This window comes from Rhizophagus irregularis, chromosome 2, assembly GCF_026210795.1.
Source record: "Rhizophagus irregularis chromosome 2, complete sequence".
In the NCBI taxonomy this organism is placed as follows: domain Eukaryota; kingdom Fungi; phylum Glomeromycota; class Glomeromycetes; order Glomerales; family Glomeraceae; genus Rhizophagus; species Rhizophagus irregularis.
The window spans coordinates 3,903,373-3,922,951 of NC_089430.1; positions in this window are offsets into that span (position 1 = coordinate 3,903,373).

The window sequence follows — 19,579 nt, forward strand, 5'->3', positions numbered from 1 at the left end:
ATACACATAATATATTTATAAATTTTTTAAATTTTTTATTTATTTCATTATTTTTATTAGTTAATAATCAACAAATTTTGATATTAAGTCTGATTTGATCTGTCACAACAGTATGAGAGAAATTTAACGACTAAAAACGAAAAGAGGCGGCAAATTAAATCCTAAATTGTAAAATCTTAGTGTATATCAATTAACAAACTGTGAAATTTATGCAACACTGTATGTCGGAGAAACATAATAATTACGTTATTTGGTTAATTTCCCGCCCTTTGACCTTCTATGCTATCAACTACTACCACGAGAGTAAAAAAATGAATCATAATATAATAATGAAATTTTATTGGAGAACGATCGGAAGTATCCCACGCCTTAAAATAATATTTTGGGCTTTTTTGGCCGGAGAGTTTTTTTAACTTGAGAGCTTTTATTTAAACTAGATTTATACTAGTCATGTTTTTTTTTCGAGCCCATATGCTTTGCATGTTTATCACCAAGTAAAAAATTTTCGATTGGTATCACTTTTTTTTTTTGTTCCACTCTTTTTCTTTTTTCTTCTTTTTTGTCACGGTGGTTCAAACAATTATTTATATATTTAGTAATTACATCAATTGACAAAATTTTTTTTTCCTGCAAAATAAAAATAAAAATAAATAATAATATAAAAAAAAAATATATATATTAAAAATATATATATATATATATATTATATACACAACAACACAACACACAATATATATATATATATAAAACAGATGATACAATATATGTACATAATTTTTATTTACTTACTGTAAATGGATTTATTTGGATGAATAAAAGATGCATTGTATTAAATTGCCTAATATAATTTTTTTACACTTTTCAAAAAAAGTAAAGATCCGAAAGTTCCGGCTTCAATAAATAAAAAAAAAAAACGAGGTCCGAGGTAAATAATGACAAAAAAAAAAAAAAAGACTTATAATTCCGGAATGGGTCGGAAAGATAACTTTGTTTTTTTTTTAAAAAAAAAAAAAAATTTTTCTTTGTTCTAAATGAATTGCATTTTATATAAAAAGTGTAGATTGACAAAGAATTAGGTAAATTTATGCAATTAATATGCTCGGTGATCTATTGAATACATAATTCATCATTGGTTGTTATTGGCCGCAGCGATTCTTTCCAAATGAATTGTTTAGGGAATGTGCTATTTGCGTGATTTATGCACTGTTGCTTTATACATATTATTATAATATCTAATTTAGTATTTGGGCACCTTTTATTGAAAAAAAAAATTTTTTTTTTTTTCTTTCAAATAAAAAATACCCGCAAACAACAAAAAAAAAAAAAAAATTTTTTTTTGTTGAAACAATATAATTTCACAATGACATTAATATAAAATAATTTTTTGGGTTAATGACAATGAACAAGTGAGGTGATAATTTAAAGTTTGATTCAGCCAATTTATTTTTTAAAGTTTCGTTGTGCATAAAAGTTTTCATTATTGTATTGAGGAAAAAAAAATAATTATAAATTATATATACATATATATGTATATGTATATATATATATATTATATATATAAATATAAATATAAATTAAATAAAAATAATTAAAATATGCCCATACACGAACCATTCAAGTGAATGATATTAATAAATAACTAATCTCAAATAATAATAACAATAAAATATTTTTAACGAAACTTTTTTGTAAATCTTTTATCAAAACGTGGAGTTAAATTGTTATAATTCCACTTTTAGGTAAAAAAGAAAATTAAAAACAATTAAAAAAAAACCCACCTTTTTTTCTTTTCCGGATTTCCTATAAGGGACAGGGACAAATGGAATGATTATATATATATGTATACCATAATTTTTTTACTTATATAATCTGCTATTGAAAACCCTCTGTAAAGTAAAACCTTTTTGTAACTAAACTTTAAAAAGAATAAATAAATAAATAAATAAATAAATAAATAAATTTTTTTTTTTTATTTTTTTTTTTCTTAAATTTTCTGTAATTCATTTCCAAGATTATATTGCCCAATAATTATTAATTTATTATGACTTCTTACCGCCTCCGCCCACTTCAAAATGCCTGCTGTAGGCGTTTATGTATTTATGTATGATTTGAAACATTAAAAAAAATAGATCCATTTGGGTATTTCTTTTTTTTCTCAAATTTTTAAAACAAAATTAATTATCCAAAATAAATAATTATGCCGCAGCAAACATCACTTAAACCTCTCCAAGTTAATGTAATTTATTACATGCATAACCATTGATGCAAACAAATTTCATTGAAATCTACCTGTTTACACATAATGTAAGGAAACATAAATGCATAGAATTGAACGTAGTATAGATTGAAACACTTTACAATCCTCAAAAATTATTTCATTATTTTCATTGTACTAACATATGAAATTTTTTTTTACTTTATTTATTTTGATCAATTGCAGCCGTTTGTGTCATCTATATATATATGCAATAATAATAATAATAATAATAATAATAATAATAATAATAATAATAATAGTAAATAATAATAATAATAACAACAACAGCGGTAGTAACATCAAACAACAACAACAACAACAGCAGCACAATAATAATAATAATAGTTAAGTGCGCTTATTTTGGTCTGGGTATCTAATTTTAAGTTTATGCTTCAATCTCGAATTATCAGTTCGGAATGTCGATTATTAAATGAAAAAATTTTCCGACATTGTTCATTATTTTTATTTTTTCTGCGCCTAAAAAAAGAATTGGATCTTCGACTTCAAATAAATAAATGAAAATCAAAAAAAATAAAATAAAATAAAATAAAATAAAATATAAAAAAAAAAGTAAAATAAAATAAAATAAATTAAAATAAAATAAAATAAAAAAAAAAACTTTTTTACTTATGAAGGTATAAATAAATGCAAATGATGACATACTGTACTTTTTTTATTATTATCAGACTATCCATTTAATTAATTTTCGGGATATTGATAAAGTTTAAAATTTCATCATGTCACGTGTGAAAAATCGACAGTCGATTTTTCACTTGAATTTTTAATTTCAAATACAAATGATATTATCCCTATTATCCCTATTATCCCTTCAAGAAATCTTAAACTTATTACATGAGATAATAATAATTAAAATGAGATTTCTTCCCTCCTGTCTCCATAAAGATTTCATATTCATTACCAAATAAAGTTGAATAAAAAGATAAAAAATTGTTAAACCGAGTGATAAACTCTGAAAGGAAGATTACATCGGAAACTGACCGAATATAGTATCATATTTCCGGGATGACTCCGGAATTTTCACAAAGTAAGGCTAAATATAATACGAATTTATCCGAATCAGAACTTTTTAGTAAATTTGTGAAACCATGGATCTAAAACCTTATGGGCGACACCATGTATTATATGTATTAAGTTGCAAGCATTTCATAATTTTTTTTACCGGAATTGTAAACTAACCTCATGTAAATAAATCAACGTTTCATATATTCTTCAATTGTTTAGTAAAAATAACTTGGTTCAAAATTATTAATTCAAATTCTCATTGTTTCACCATTAACTGATTTTAGAACCTCATTAAATTTTGTGCCCCGCAATTATGGCAAATTTCCTTTTATGTATCTACGATTTTCTAGACGATCATCACAAATCTGGCTATCACTTTAATATCATAGCACAAATTAAAATACCCTCTGAAACCAGTATTTTTATCGTTAAAAAAAAAAAATGAGTCAAAATTTGTATGTATATTGTACGCATATTTTTTGACAAAGAAATCTTGTTTTTAATCTTTTTTATTATTAATGTTTATATTTTTGTATAATTTCTAAAACTATACTTAATTTATCCCTTTGAAACATATTATTACTATATTTGGTTCTATTCATTGTTAATATATAGATTCCTTGTTAAAAATAAAAAGACTCCCGTGCACAATACTTCACTTATTTGATATTATAGAGTTCATTTTTATCGATGAAACCTTTATATACATTATATATATATATATATATATATTTCGTTGTTTATAATTTATTTATACAATCATTATTACTTGAAACTTTAAAGGTTTCGATTCTTACTTTTTTTAAATAACATTGTTATTCTGATCATATAATAAAACAAACATGTGTAAATAAAATTAATTTAAGATTAGGTTGGAAAATTCCCGAATTTCCTTATGGTTTTCATAAATATTAATTGATTGATTTTTGTGATAAATAACAAAGAATATCATTTTTACCATAAAGATTACGCCAATTTTATATATAATTTATTTATATAAAATTTCTTTGATCCATTTATTCTTTCTTTTCATTTTAATCCCATTCATTATGGAAACTAGAAACCTATTCATTGTGTGATGTTGTGGCTGAATCACGGTATTTTTTAATATTAATTGTACCTTTTAATTTGGGTTCATTCAGAATATCATTTTTTTCATTCTTATATCTATGAACCCTTTTAACCTTTTTGACACACAAATTGGATCGTTGATGACGCCACAAATTTTGTATTTGGTTAGAATGTACATGACGACAACGTACTGCCAAATGTTACGTAGTAATGATTTTATGGCTCTATTGTATTTGTCTTTGTAAAAAAAAAAAATTTTAATTTTTTTTGTCATGTTACATCCATTATATTTGTTATCTATTGTTTTATCCTTGAATCAAATCAAATAAAGTCTATTAAATAATGTACGTTTTGAAATTTGTTGTAAATTATCCAAAAAAAAATAAATTTATTCATTTTTCTAACGATTTACAGAAAATTTTAAACGCGAAATTATTTGATACAATGAAGAGAACAAGGATAAGTACATACATATTGAAGCATTGATTTTTTTTGGGGGTTCTTGGGGTGGTAAATTTAAGTGAACTTATAAAATGTCATTTTTTTTTTTTGGCCCACCTTACAAGCCTCACGGGCCTCACCTCTTTTTTTTTTTTTTTTATTTTCTTTTAAGAAAACCTAGACCGGTCTAATATTAAATTTTTGTTGGCTAAAAATACAATGACCTATTTTTTTTTTATTATAGTAACTATTAAATACTTTTTTTAGCATCTTTCAAAAAAGATTATTTCATGTATTTATAAATCAAATGAAAATACTTTTTGAATAATTTTAAATATTATTTTATCTTTAGTTTTTTTTATAATTTTGGAATTAAATAATTCTACTAATTATTAGATTATATGATGACATTTTTGTTGACATCAATGACATGTATTTCATGTATTTCATCTAAAAAAAAAATAATAATACATGTTAGCATCAATGATATGTATATAGTTTTAAATGTAATAGTTTTTAAAATAATACATTAAAAATAAACAGTATATTTAGTACATAATTTACATATATTCAAAAAAAAAAGTGAAAAAAAATTCATTCTGATTGAATTTAAATAGTTTTAGTTAATAAATATAATTTTTTGATTAAAAAAATTTTATTGAATTATTTTTTAATATAAAGAAGTTTAGTGTAAAAATAATTAGTATCAATTTAATAAATATAATTGTTTAATTAAAAAAAAAATTTTATTGAATTTTTTTTTCTAATATAAAAAAAGTTTAGTGTAGTAAAATAATTAGTACTAATTTAATAAATATAATTGTTTGATTAAAAAAATTTTATTGGATTATTTTTTTTTTTCTAATATAAAGAATTACCTAGAATTACAATATAAAATATATATGTATATTTATAATTAAAATAATCAAAATTATAATAGCTAAAAAATTCATTTGACTGATTAATTTAATTAACTATTTGGTTAATTAACCAACTAATACAGTAATTATTTAAAATTTCAAAAGTAAAGTAATAAATATTATATGAAAAATCAGTTAAAAAAATACTCCAAAACTTTGTAAATATAATACATTTATGGAAAAATAACCAAAAATCTAAGCAATTTTCATATTTTAGTAAGACTTTAAATTTTAGAAATATGATACATTTTTAAAAATAATAGGAAATAAAAAATATAAAATAAATTCTTTATAAGATTTAAGTATTTAAATTAATTACTGTTCCAATTTGATTATTTATTTAACGTCCCCACCCCCCTCTATTTTTCAAAAAATTTGAGATCTAATAAACATATATTATTAAATACCCCCTTTATTTTTGAAAAAATTTAAAAGTAAATAAACATATAGTAATAAATATTTCCTTTAAATTTTGCCTGAAATTTTCAAATTTTCCTATGTTTATTTATTTAATTTGTTTAACTTAAGCCCTCTTTCCCCCTTAGTTTTTTCAAAAGATCTGGATGTTAAATAAACAATTAAATTGGAACATCCTTATATTAATGTAAAATTTTCCATTAGTTTCTTTATTTTTAAAAGCATTGCAAAGATTTTTTTACAAAATTCCAGTTAAAGTAAGGATGACTACTAAAAAGTGAACTTGTTCTTTATTATCAATTGATATTTAATAGATTATAATAGTAAATAGAAATTTGGAGTTTATTTTCTTCTTTACTCAATTTTTCCTTTAGGATTTTCTAAGGATTATAATTTTCTTTTTTATTTTTTTAGTTTTTTTTTTCAGAATTTTAGCATTTTTACTTTTGATTTTCTTTTGAAAAAGTTAAAGGTATTGAAATATTGATTATCTGAATTAAAGGTTTGATATTATTATTTAACTTTTTTGGATTTATATTAAGGTTGCTTGCCGAAACCTAGGGGTTTAGGCAAGATGGCGTTTCGCCGAAAAGCGAAATTCTGCTGAAACTATATTAAAGTTATATTAAAAAACTGGCGAAACTTTGGAGAAAGGTAAACCTGCCGAAACTTATTATAAATGCCAAAACTGCCAAAACTCTGCCAAAACTATAATAAATCTATAGTAAAATTTTGACAAAACTAATCGTAGGATTTTGAAGAGGTTTAGACAAGCAACCTTAATTTATATAGATCAATTAATAAAAAAAGGCTAATAAAATTAATGGATTTAATTTTTAATTTTTACTAATTTAAATTGATTAGCAAAGGGGATCATCAAAATTAAAAATATTAGAAAACTTAAAAACATAATTAGTTGAACTTAATGTATCTACTTAAAATTAAATGGGTTATTATCCCTTAAACTGTAAGCAATTGCAGGCAAATTTGCCCGGAATTTTACTAAAATTTCAGCTCTCATCTAATTTTATGAAAAATAAAGCAATTTTAATAAAATTTTTTTCCAAAATAGTTTAAATTATATATTGTGTAGCAATTATTATCATTTATTAATTATATATTAGGAAATTAAAAATTACCTATTGGTCAAAAGTTGTATTTTAAGATAATCACAAAATTTTAAAAAACTTTGCACTTAACTTCAACGATTTCATTGATAATTGATTGTAGCTATATAAAAGCTTAATAGAATATGTAGAATTTGGTATGAGAAACAACTTTTGTTAATATAATTTTTGATGTTTAAAAGTAGGATTTTGACTTTATATAGAACCTTAGTGAAAATTTTATTATACATTTTAATTATATACTCATAAAAATTAATTTTTTTTTTCTTTATTTTGTTTATTATAATGCAAAATTTTTATAATGAAAATAAAAAGTTATAATAAATATTCAAATAGAGAAAAAAATATGATAAGAAAAGTTAAGATTTTACTATATAAAAATTCCGATACTATTTTTGTAGAGTTAATTTCTCATCCAATTTTAATGATCAACCGCATATCTAACTCACATAATTTATGGCCAGAATGTAGATCAATTTGGCTGCAAAATTATGTGACGATCTGGCCAAAATTAAAGAATTTTTTATAGCGTCATTTATCCTAATTTAGAAATTGCGGCAAATTTGCCTGCAATACAATTTAAGGGATAATTATTCTTTTTTTTTTTTTTTTTTCTGCAATGCATTTGATATTTTATTAAACAGTACAATTGACTTCGGAAAATACATAAAGTATAAAAAACTCCTAATCTAACGCTAACTATCTAACATTATTAACTACTAAACCACTCGTCATGCTATTAAAGCATCCCACATGTGCACTGTTAGATGAAGTTTTTGCTCAGAGGATATGATTCGTGTAAAACAGCTATTCTTAGCATAAATGCCCCTTTTTCTTCACAAGGCATTCACAAAGACCTACTACATTGCGAATAAAAAAGAAAAGAAAAAACAAATTTTAACATTGTGAATGAATAAAACTCTGATATATAAATTCCATTCAAATCGATCCTTCCACGAGTGTCCTGAAAGCGTAGGGAGAGAATAGCATTTTTTATCTGAGTCATAGGATTCTAGGAATGCATTATAAAACCAGGACTGACCAGCTGTAAATAAAGCAAAACATTCACAATTCTTGAAGTCAACTGGCGAAAGGTTCCATTTACTGTTTGCAAGTTATACAGTCAAACCTTTATATAATGATATGTCGGGACATATATGAAATTTTTAGAAAATATCGTTATATCAAAGTTATACCGATATTTATATGTCCTCACATATAGTAGGAAAATAAAATTTTATCAGTATATCAAGTTTTTAATAGTATATCGGTATATCGAATATCGGTATATCGAGGTTAGACTGTATATTGTATAAAGAGGCGAACTCTAACATCGAATGTCTATTGTCATGACTTAAATTTTTGAACACTGTAAGCTGCCAACCATCATCACCCCCATTTAACCTAGCAAAGTAAGCTCTATCCAAATTTATAAGGGAAGTAAAGAAATGATGCTATAACTATATCTAAAATTTTTTATTAAAGAAATGTAGTAAATAAAAGAAAAAAAAATTAAAAGATGAACAAAAAAGAAAATCTGGGCGCCATAATATCGAAGTTTATCTTTATCCTTCTTTCTCCGAGGTGTGTATGTACAATTGAAGATGAGGTCTAAGGTCTTTATCAAAGGTTGTTTAAAGAGAAACTAGATTCAGTTAGTTTTACAATATCGGATAAAGGATAAACTAAACATTATACCAAAAAAGCCATCAAAATTCTGTAAGAAGTAATCCATTCCGTAAGTTATCCCAAAATAGAAGTTTTCTTCTGAGTTGTGAGTTATTTGTTATTGTGCCAGCAATTTGCGGAAAGTAACTAGAAATGTGTTAAATTTATGATGTAATTTAATCTAAAATTCTTCAGATAGTGTCCTAATCGGGAGTCTTGTGACTTGACGAATAGGAAATACTGGTGGGTATGAGTAAATAATATGCGTTGAAGAAGGTGTAGAAAGAGGTAAAGGTGTGTATAATTTGAAACGTTCAAGTAGGCTAGTTAAAGTCTTTCAAAGATAGTCTTGTATGTAGTGCTTAAGTTGTTGTGAAGCCATTACATGTTTCTTAATAGCCTGGTCGAGTATCTTGAATAGCGATGGTCTGTTAATGTAAAGAAAATTGTTGTGGATAAAGTCCACAAAATCTTTATTATTTAAAAGTTTATTGGTCGCTCTTTCCATGTCCAAGGTTTATTTATTCCGCTTAAAAAAGGTAGCTAAAGTTTGTCCTCATCTCGTCATTGTCTAAAGCTTGCTTATTTTAAGCGGTACGCCTCTCCAGACCGTCTTGAGTCCAGGAACCCTACAAAGAAAAGAAAAATGCGTAAGATAAAAAAAGGGTGAAGAGAAAAATTTTCTAACACTAAAATAAATCACTACAGGTTCTTTGCTGTCAAGGCTATGCTTGAAGTGTATAAAATAAAATAAAGTGTATAAAATATAAGCGAAAATAATAAAAAAAATAAAAAAAATTATTATTGAAAAAATATGGTCCAGACATTTAGCAGAAAGAATCTGTTATTATAACTATTCTTAAATGATGTTTATGAGTTTTTATTTCAATACTTTATGTAGTATTTCTTTAAACAAGCATATTTTTTAATAAATAAGACTTAAAATGAAAAGTATTGAATCTGATTATTCATATATCATTAAAGGAATTTAGTGAGAATTATAGAAGGGTTTAGCCCATTATATTACTTTTTAATTTTTAATATTTTTATAATAATAATATGATTTATATTTATAGAGTAGTTTTATAATTTATCAAGCATAAATTATAGAACTTGTAAAGGCTAAAATAAAGTTTATTTTAAATAGACTATATTTATATAGTTTTATAACTACTCAACTGTACATATGTGAAATTTTAAAATGAAATGACAAGTAGTTTATTTTGATAGATAGTTTATAAGTTTTTTGTATATTTTTGTATATTTGTATCTGTTTATATTATTCTTAATAAATATACAATGATTAATATAAATATATATATATAATTATTTCAGAATATAGGTTTTGTGGTAACCTAACTAAGAAAGTAAAGCAATTGCTAAGAGTGATCTGTTTCATATGTAGTTCACCTATTGAGTTAAATAATCATCTGACAATCACACGTAAAGTAATTTTATATTATAACAAGTAGTTGGATAATTAATAATATTAGATAGGATTTAGTTTTGTATATTTTACTGTATATATTTATGAATTAATATTTTGTTTAATAAATTATCAAATGCATTGAGGCAAAAAAAAAAATTATTTCAGGATCTAATAATCAGATTTTAATATTTCTTAGTTTATTAGATTCATTTCATTAAGAAAAATAATTAATATTGATTAAGTAATTTAATTTTAAAATTAAATCAACATTTTATATATGGGGATGCCTACAGCAAAAGCTGGGGCTCAGCCAAAATTTTGATTTTAAAATTTTATTATAATTATATATTTATTAATCCAATCTTTTAGAGAAAAAAAAAATTTTTTATTCATAGCATATTAAAAAAATATAATATTTTATAATTTATGATTTTTGTATTTTTATTTTATTATATTTAATGGATAATATAAATTTGCTAGAAAAGAAACCAATGTTTTAATGAATTCCTTGCAAAATTTTACCCTAGTTTGCAAAAAACTGATTTTAAAAATCTTTAAAAATGATAAAATAAATTGCGATTTACTAAATTAACCAATAATATTAAATTGTGATTTTTCGCAAAATCACATGATTTGCCAAGCCCCGGCTTTTGCTGCAAGCGTCCCGCGTCCCCATATATAAAATTTATATAACATTAATATTTTGATTTTATTTAATTATTCCAAATTCTAGTAATTAGATTTTAATGATTTTAAACTATTAGAATTTCAACTTAAAATAATTAAATTAATTTATATTAAAATTAAATTGAAAAGTTAAAGTATTATCAATTAAGCTTCAGAATATACTTTTAAAATATTATATAATCAAATTTTAAGCTATAAAATAAACTCTTTTCTTTAAAGTTTAATTATCATTAATTGAACTTTGAAATATATAATTATCACTAAATATATTAATTTTCCATTTCAGAAGATTTAGTTCAATATAAATAAATTCATTATATACAGTCAACTCTTTATAAATGCATTTCCCTTAAAACTGGATAAAAGCATGCAATTACAAAGGATATATATTTTATATTTATAAAAAGTAAATAATTAGAGGTTATATATATTTGGAACTGATTTAAAATATACATTTAAAAAGAGAATACATTTATAAATAATGTATTTATAAAAAGTTACTGTAATATTTTAAACTATATACTAAATTATTTAATATATAAATTATACTAAAAAATTATTAAAGATTTTTAAAATGAATTATAAATTATCTTTATTATTTAACCTGCATATCATATTATTATTATTATTATTATTATTTTTTTTTTCAAAGTAAAAAAAATAAAGAAAAAATATATACAAAGTAAAATTCCCTAATAACTACTCTAATATAATTAAACTACAAACCACTCGTTATACTGGTAGTACCTCACGTGTGCACTGTCGAGTGATCGTTTGACTCCATAGGTAGACTTCGTTTAGTAACAAGTCATCTTAACCATAAAAGGCCCTATCTTGAATGTCATTGACATGGATGACCCAATCATATTATTATTTAATTTATATAATTATATTATATTACTATATTGTTTTATTTGTCAATTACAATATTATTTTAATATCAGAAATAGTTGAATTTTTTTTGATTTCATAAAGTTTCTATTTTTATATAGTTTTTGCTGATATATTGTATTAATATTAGAATTCTTAAACCAAATTTTCCATATTCTAATTTTGGTTCATGTGATCATTTAATATATCAAATATGTAGCTAATATATTTGATTAATAAATATGAGTTCAGATGCAATATATAGCATTTTACTAGGACCTGGACATTACATATACAACTTAGAGAATAACTTTTTAGCAAATTGGTCTAAATTTCAAAAAAAAATCACATTTTTTGCGATTATCTCGGCATCCAGTGATCCAATTTATGCGAACTTTTTTTGTTTTGTAGTCCCCATCAAGCTTTACAAAATAAAAAAAAAATTCGCATGAATCAGATCAGGACCCTGAATAATACTAATATAACTCACAAGTGAACTTTAAGTACTGAAGTAAAAATACATTTTATGATATAACTCTGTTAATATTGAAGCTAAGAATTCAATTTTACTATCATTAGAATCCTCTCATTAAGACGAATCTAATGATATAAATTTTATTAAAATCGAATCACTGGTTGTGTTAAAAACAGGAGTATGTAGGATAACAAAATTTTAAAAATACCTCTATAATATGCAACTTTTGAAAAATTTTAATATAAACTCTACATAAACTCAAATGTGAGTTGTATCAGTATTGTTTGAGTCCTATCAAATCACTAGATGCCAAGATAATCACAAAAAACTAAAAATAAAAAAAGAGTAAATTTGGTTTTTTTTAGCAAAAAGTTAGTTGTAAGTTTTATAAGAGATGTTCAGAGTCCTATTTTACTATATAATTTTATTATATTCAGTATAATTAATCATTTTAGTTTGATATAATAAGTTTTCAATATATTTAGATTCATTATATATATTCAGTAATAAGTGATACTATACTTTTAAAATATTATATAATTAAATTTTAGAAATTTGCTACTTATCATTAGCAGTGATCATTGCTGAAATCATGTAATTTTTAATTTTAGTCATAATTAAATGATTTATAATATAAAAATTGCTTTTTTGAAATATTGTGTACTAATTCATTTTTCCATTTTTTATGAAAATAAAATTGCCTTTTTTGGATTATATAATATTACTCAAATTTTTAAAAAAGCGAAAATTTGGCCAAAATTACAGAATATGACAAATAAGAATAACAAATAGACACAGTATGACCCTAATTGCTTCTGAAAAATAAAAACGTATTTTACAAATAACTTTTGATCTAGCAGTTTAATTTTAATAATTTTTTTTTATTTTAATCAGGATAATAAAAGTTATTAATTAAAAAAAAATTATTAAAATTGAATTACTAGATACTGAGATAATTATTTTTGGAAGTTAAATTAAGTTCAAATCAAGTTCAAATTAAATCGAATTTTAAAGAAAAATTTGATTCGTGCAAAAGACTACTGGTGATCTGTTTTCTAAAGCAAATATACATATCAATAAATACTATTCTGCTAAATATTATAAGAAAAAAAAATTTAAAATATTTTTGAAAATTAATTTATATGTAAAATTATTTTATTATACAAGTATAATTTCACAAATGATTTGCAAAATATTATTTATTACATTATATATATATCAATAAGAATTAAAATGATTTAAAATTCTATTTACTTATAATAAAGGTCATTATAGAAAATTAGCTCTTTACTAATGATTTTTACTTTACTTTTTTCTTAAATTTTATTGGTTAATTAGCTAAAAAGAAAAAAAAATATAATAATATAACATAAAATTTTCTTTTATAATAAGGGGAGTTACACATATCACGTAATATTCATTTTCTTATAAACCTTACCCCCCCCCCTGTTAGATTTCATAACCAATCAAATTATAATATTTATAAATCATATGATTTAAATAAGTGTAACGTAAAATTTTAACTACCCCCTCCCCCCCTATAATAATTACATAATATGTGTAAGCTCCCTAAGATCTGCAAAGAATTTTATATATTTTTTATTTTAGACCTGAAAGATTAAAGCTCTACCATCTGACCCGACAGATCAAGTGACCTGGCGGTGTAAACGGCCGAATATCAAGCACGAAAAGATGATAAAACACCACCGCCAAATGTAATTATCAAGTATTAAGAACGAACAAATTAATCGTGGATTGGTGTGGATGGATAAATAATTAGCCGAAAAGGATAAACATTTAAGAAGAGTAATGATCTGCATGATGTAATATTTATTGAATGATTGACAAAGAACCAATAGGATAAATAGAGTCGATCATTTGCGGCTTAGCGATCTTTAACAATGAGAACGATAAGAAAGAATAATTATAAGCCACAAAAGATAGATTATAAGCAAAACACATAAAGCGGATTAAAAGAATATATAAAATAATGTCGGAAAGATTAAAGAACACAAAATAATATAAAAGATAATATAAAAAGATGGCATAAAGATGGAACATAAAAGATAACATATCAAAAAGAACATATATAAAAAGATAACACAGCCACAAAAGATGAATTATATCTTTACGACATAATATTTGAAAGATTATTTTAAAGAAAAGATAGCACAGCCATAAAAGATGGGTTATAAATTATTTCTTTACGATGTAATATTTGAATAATAGAAAAGATAATATATAGAATAATATATAAGATAGCATATTAAAAGATAGCGTATTTAAAATATAGATAGCACATTAGAAAGATAGTTCAAAGATAATATGTAAAAAGAACATAAAAGATAGTTTATAGATAGAATAGAAAATAGCATAAGAATTGTATATATAGAGAACGGAATTCAAAGTAATTCCATAGTTCGCATCCACAGAACTCAATAAAATATAAGTTTCATTTAATTATTTGTTAATGAAGTTTAATATTAATTAAAGGTAATAGGTTCGCCCTAAACTTTAATTAATGTTTGATTAATTAATTTTAATTAATGAAAATTTAAGATGAATTAAATATATACCTTTGGAAGATAATAATTCGTAGCGAGAGCTATTGCAGTTTGAAATCGAAAGTGGATATAAATTGAGGAAAATTCAGAGAAGTTAATTTTATTTTATACCGTTCAACGTTTTATATTACTAACGCTATTTATTTTGTGAACCAAGAATGTTGTTGTATATTGTTCGTTGATGTTGTTGTTCGTTAATTATGTTTTGATCGCGTGTTTGTTCGTTTGATTGCTCGTTCGTTCGTTTGTTTGTTCGCTCATTCGTTCGTTCGACCATGAGAATGCCCGTTCGATGTGGCAACCTTGTAAATTGATGACAGGGGGAATTGGGGGATCTCATATGGTGCATGCTCGCAAGAAAGGAAATGATCATCATCACATGATTATTATTAATATGAAAATTTAATTTCGTTAGTAAGTCACTGATAGGTATTATTAATCAATATTTTATTTTAGAATTTATTTTTAGATTTCAGGTTTTGACGAGTTCAAAAGGAACCAATAAATCAACGAGGATTTAACGAGTTAAAAACTTGAAAAGGCGAAAGATTGGAGTTTGAAGTTGTGCAAGTAATCACTTAATCGATAGAAAGCACAAGAATGTTTCTTTCGGGAATAAAGTACCTGAGAAATTTCATAAGGAGATGTGGAAGTTGAAGATGGATTTTAGAATAAAGATTAATAATGGGAGAACACCAATGTATTATCCGGGGTTCATCTGTGTGGTATGGGTTACCTCTGAGTTTGGATTTTGGATGAATGCTCGAGATTGGAAAATTTTTATTCTTCGATATTAAAGATTATAACGTATGGGTTACGTCAAATCTGGATACCCAGCTCAATAACACGTGAATTGCTTTGGGGACGGGGAATGAAAATTGTAAAAGACACCTACTATCAAGAAACATTGGATGGATAAAATGGGACAAACCTGTAAACTATCATGCTTTGACCGAAGGGAAAAAGATAGAGATAAGCCCAGTATAGGTCCACCAATTTAAGAAAGTTGGTTTAGATGAGTTTTATGGATAGCTGATGACTTTTGAAACTGGATTTCGGAAGATTAGATTCACCCGTTAAGAGACGAGTCGGCCAACGAAGGAGGAAAAGACGGATATGTTGTATTGTTACAGGTCCTAGGCTACATTTCAGATGAGGGTTCCTGGTGTAGTGTCCTAGTTCACGCTTTCATTACAATGTTCCGTTAAAAGAAGGAAAAAATAGAAGGATATTTACACATTAACGAGCCGTATAATGAACATTACGTGCAGTATTTAATAATAGAGTAAAATCCGAAAAGAAGGACATTTATTTAAAAGAAGAACATTTATTTGAAAAAGAATATTTATCTGAAAAAGAACATTTATTTGAAAAGAAAGACATTTATCTGAAAAGAACGACATTTTGTGTGTTATAGATTAATTTATATAATATAGAATATATAGTAAGAAGGATTTATGTGGACGATAAGAAAGATTGGAAATTCGCAAACCTTAAAACTCCAAAATTTTCATAAAGTTTGTGATATGTGAAATTATGGATCTTGGTGACAAAAAGATGTGACAAAAAGATGTGACAAAAAGAGGTGATAAGTGAAACTATGAATCACGGTGACGAAAAGATGTGACATGTGAAATTAGGGAAATCAGTGATAAAAGATAAATTTTATGGCGCAGTAAAAAACCTCCGCAGCCTGAGGAGATCGTGGACTTAGAAAAATTTTTGAAACTTTAAGGCGCAGCAAAAATTAATAGTAAAATATGGCATAGTGAATATATAGAACCGAAAGATGGAATTTAAAGATTGGAAGAAGTAATCTATTTAAAGATGGAAGAATGTTTAGAAGATCAAAAATAGAAATGATAAGAGTGAAATATATATATATAGAGAGAGGAATCCGATTGAGATTCTGGATGGATATTCATAGCAATTTAACTAAAGCATATAATGGAATGGTACCATCAATGGAAAGCGAATATAGAACACATAAAGAGGAACACGAATTAGGAACGGAAGAATTGGATGAATGTTTAAATTGTGAATTATGTTATCCAATAGTAAATGAACCAATAGTATTCAAGAAATTTTGGGACGCGTTATTTAAATTTGAAGATGCAATAATAATATACAATGACGTAACGATTAAGGGAGTATTAGATTTATTAAGTATGAATAATTCAGAAAGGGAAGATACAATACATAAAGGGAAATGTAGATTTTTGGAAAGAAATATAGAATTTTTAGGACATATAGTAGGAAATGATGGATTGAGGCCGGACGATAAAAAGATAGAAAAGATAAAAGAAATGAAGGCACCGACAACGGTGAAAGAAGTAAGATCATTTTTAGGACTTTGTTCATATTACAGAAAATTTGTGAAGAATTTTTCAAAGATAGCAAGACCAATAAGCGACTTGAGAAAGAAAGGAGTACCTTTTATTTGGGGAAAAGAACAACAAGAAGCGTTTGAAAAATTGAAAGAAAAGTTAATACAATATCCAATATTACGACATCCAGATTGGAAGAAAGAATTTTTATTAATAACAGACGCATCGGGAAAAGGATTAGGCGCAGTATTAAGTCAAAAAGACGAAAAAGGAAAAGAAGTAGTAATAGCATATGCAAGTAGAAGTTTATTACCAGCAGAAGAAAATTACCCGATAACAGAATTGGAATGTTTAGGAATAGTTTGGGGAATTCAACATTTTCATAAGTATTTAATCGATAGAAAATTTAAAGTAATAACAGATCACAGTGCATTAAAAGGATTAATGAACGCAAAAATACCAAAAGGAAGAAGAGCAAGATGGGTAATGGAATTACAGCAATATAATTTCGAAGTAGTACGTAGGTCGGGAAAAGAAAATACGAACGCCGACGCACTAAGTAGATTATTAAAGATAGTGGAGGAACAACCAGAAATAGTAATAATCGATGGAGTAGACGGATTGGGAAAAACAAGTATAGTACAAAATTTAATTAAAGAATGGGAAGAACAAGGATTAAAAGTAAGATTCAATACTTATAAAAGAAGAAGAAAAGATAAAGATGAATTTCACGAATCAAAGATGGATACAGAATGGAAATTCAGAAAAGAAGTAGTGGAACAAATAAATAGAAGAATGGTAGAATACGATGAAGATACAGATATAATAATTTTGGACAAATCACCATATTGTGAATATTATTACCAAAAGACGAAAAGTTTTGACAGAGGATTAATTACTCCACATGGAAATCATGAGATGGAAAAAGAGATATTCAGATTGAAGGAAACAATAGATAAATCAATAGTGATATTTTTAGAAAAAGATGGCGACGTATGTTGGAAAAATTACATTGGAAGAGAAACAAAGAAAACGGAAAAATCATCATATCCAACATTAAGGAAGAATGAATATTTGGACATGGTTAAAATGTTTGAAGAAAATCAAAGTGTGTACAAAGATACCAAAAGATACAGTCGAGTAAAAGTTAAAAATGATGATAATAGCTGGAGAAAAGTATTTAAAGAGGTGGAAAAATGGAGAATGGTTAAAGAAATTTTATGATCGGAGGGGATTTACACCAAAAATAGTAATTAAAGGAAAAGAGGTATTCGATAAGACCCGAGTTCGATTCGATTAAAATTATTATGAATGAGACCCGAGTTCGATTCTTTTAAAGTTATTTGTGAGGTCACAAATAGCGAAGAGGGGGATAATGTAAACGGCCGAATATCAAGCACGAAAAGATGATAAAACACCACCGCCAAATGTAATTATCAAGTATTAAGAACGAACAAATTAATCGTGGATTGGTGTGGATGGATAAATAATTAGCCGAAAAGGATAAACATTTAAGAAGAGTAATGATCTGCATGATGTAATATTTATTGAATGATTGACAAAGAACCAATAGGATAAATAGAGTCGATCATTTGCGGCTTAGCGATCTTTAACAATGAGAACGATAAGAAAGAATAATTATAAGCCACAAAAGATAGATTATAAGCAAAACACATAAAGCGGATTAAAAGAATATATAAAATAATGTCGGAAAGATTAAAGAACACAAAATAATATAAAAGATAATATAAAAAGATGGCATAAAGATGGAACATAAAAGATAACATATCAAAAAGAACATATATAAAAAGATAACACAGCCACAAAAGATGAATTATATCTTTACGACATAATATTTGAAAGATTATTTTAAAGAAAAGATAGCACAGCCATAAAAGATGGGTTATAAATTATTTCTTTACGATGTAATATTTGAATAATAGAAAAGATAATATATAGAATAATATATAAGATAGCATATTAAAAGATAGCGTATTTAAAATATAGATAGCACATTAGAAAGATAGTTCAAAGATAATATGTAAAAAGAACATAAAAGATAGTTTATAGATAGAATAGAAAATAGCATAAGAATTGTATATATAGAGAACGGAATTCAAAGTAATTCCATAGTTCGCATCCACAGAACTCAATAAAATATAAGTTTCATTTAATTATTTGTTAATGAAGTTTAATATTAATTAAAGGTAATAGGTTCGCCCTAAACTTTAATTAATGTTTGATTAATTAATTTTAATTAATGAAAATTTAAGATGAATTAAATATATACCTTTGGAAGATAA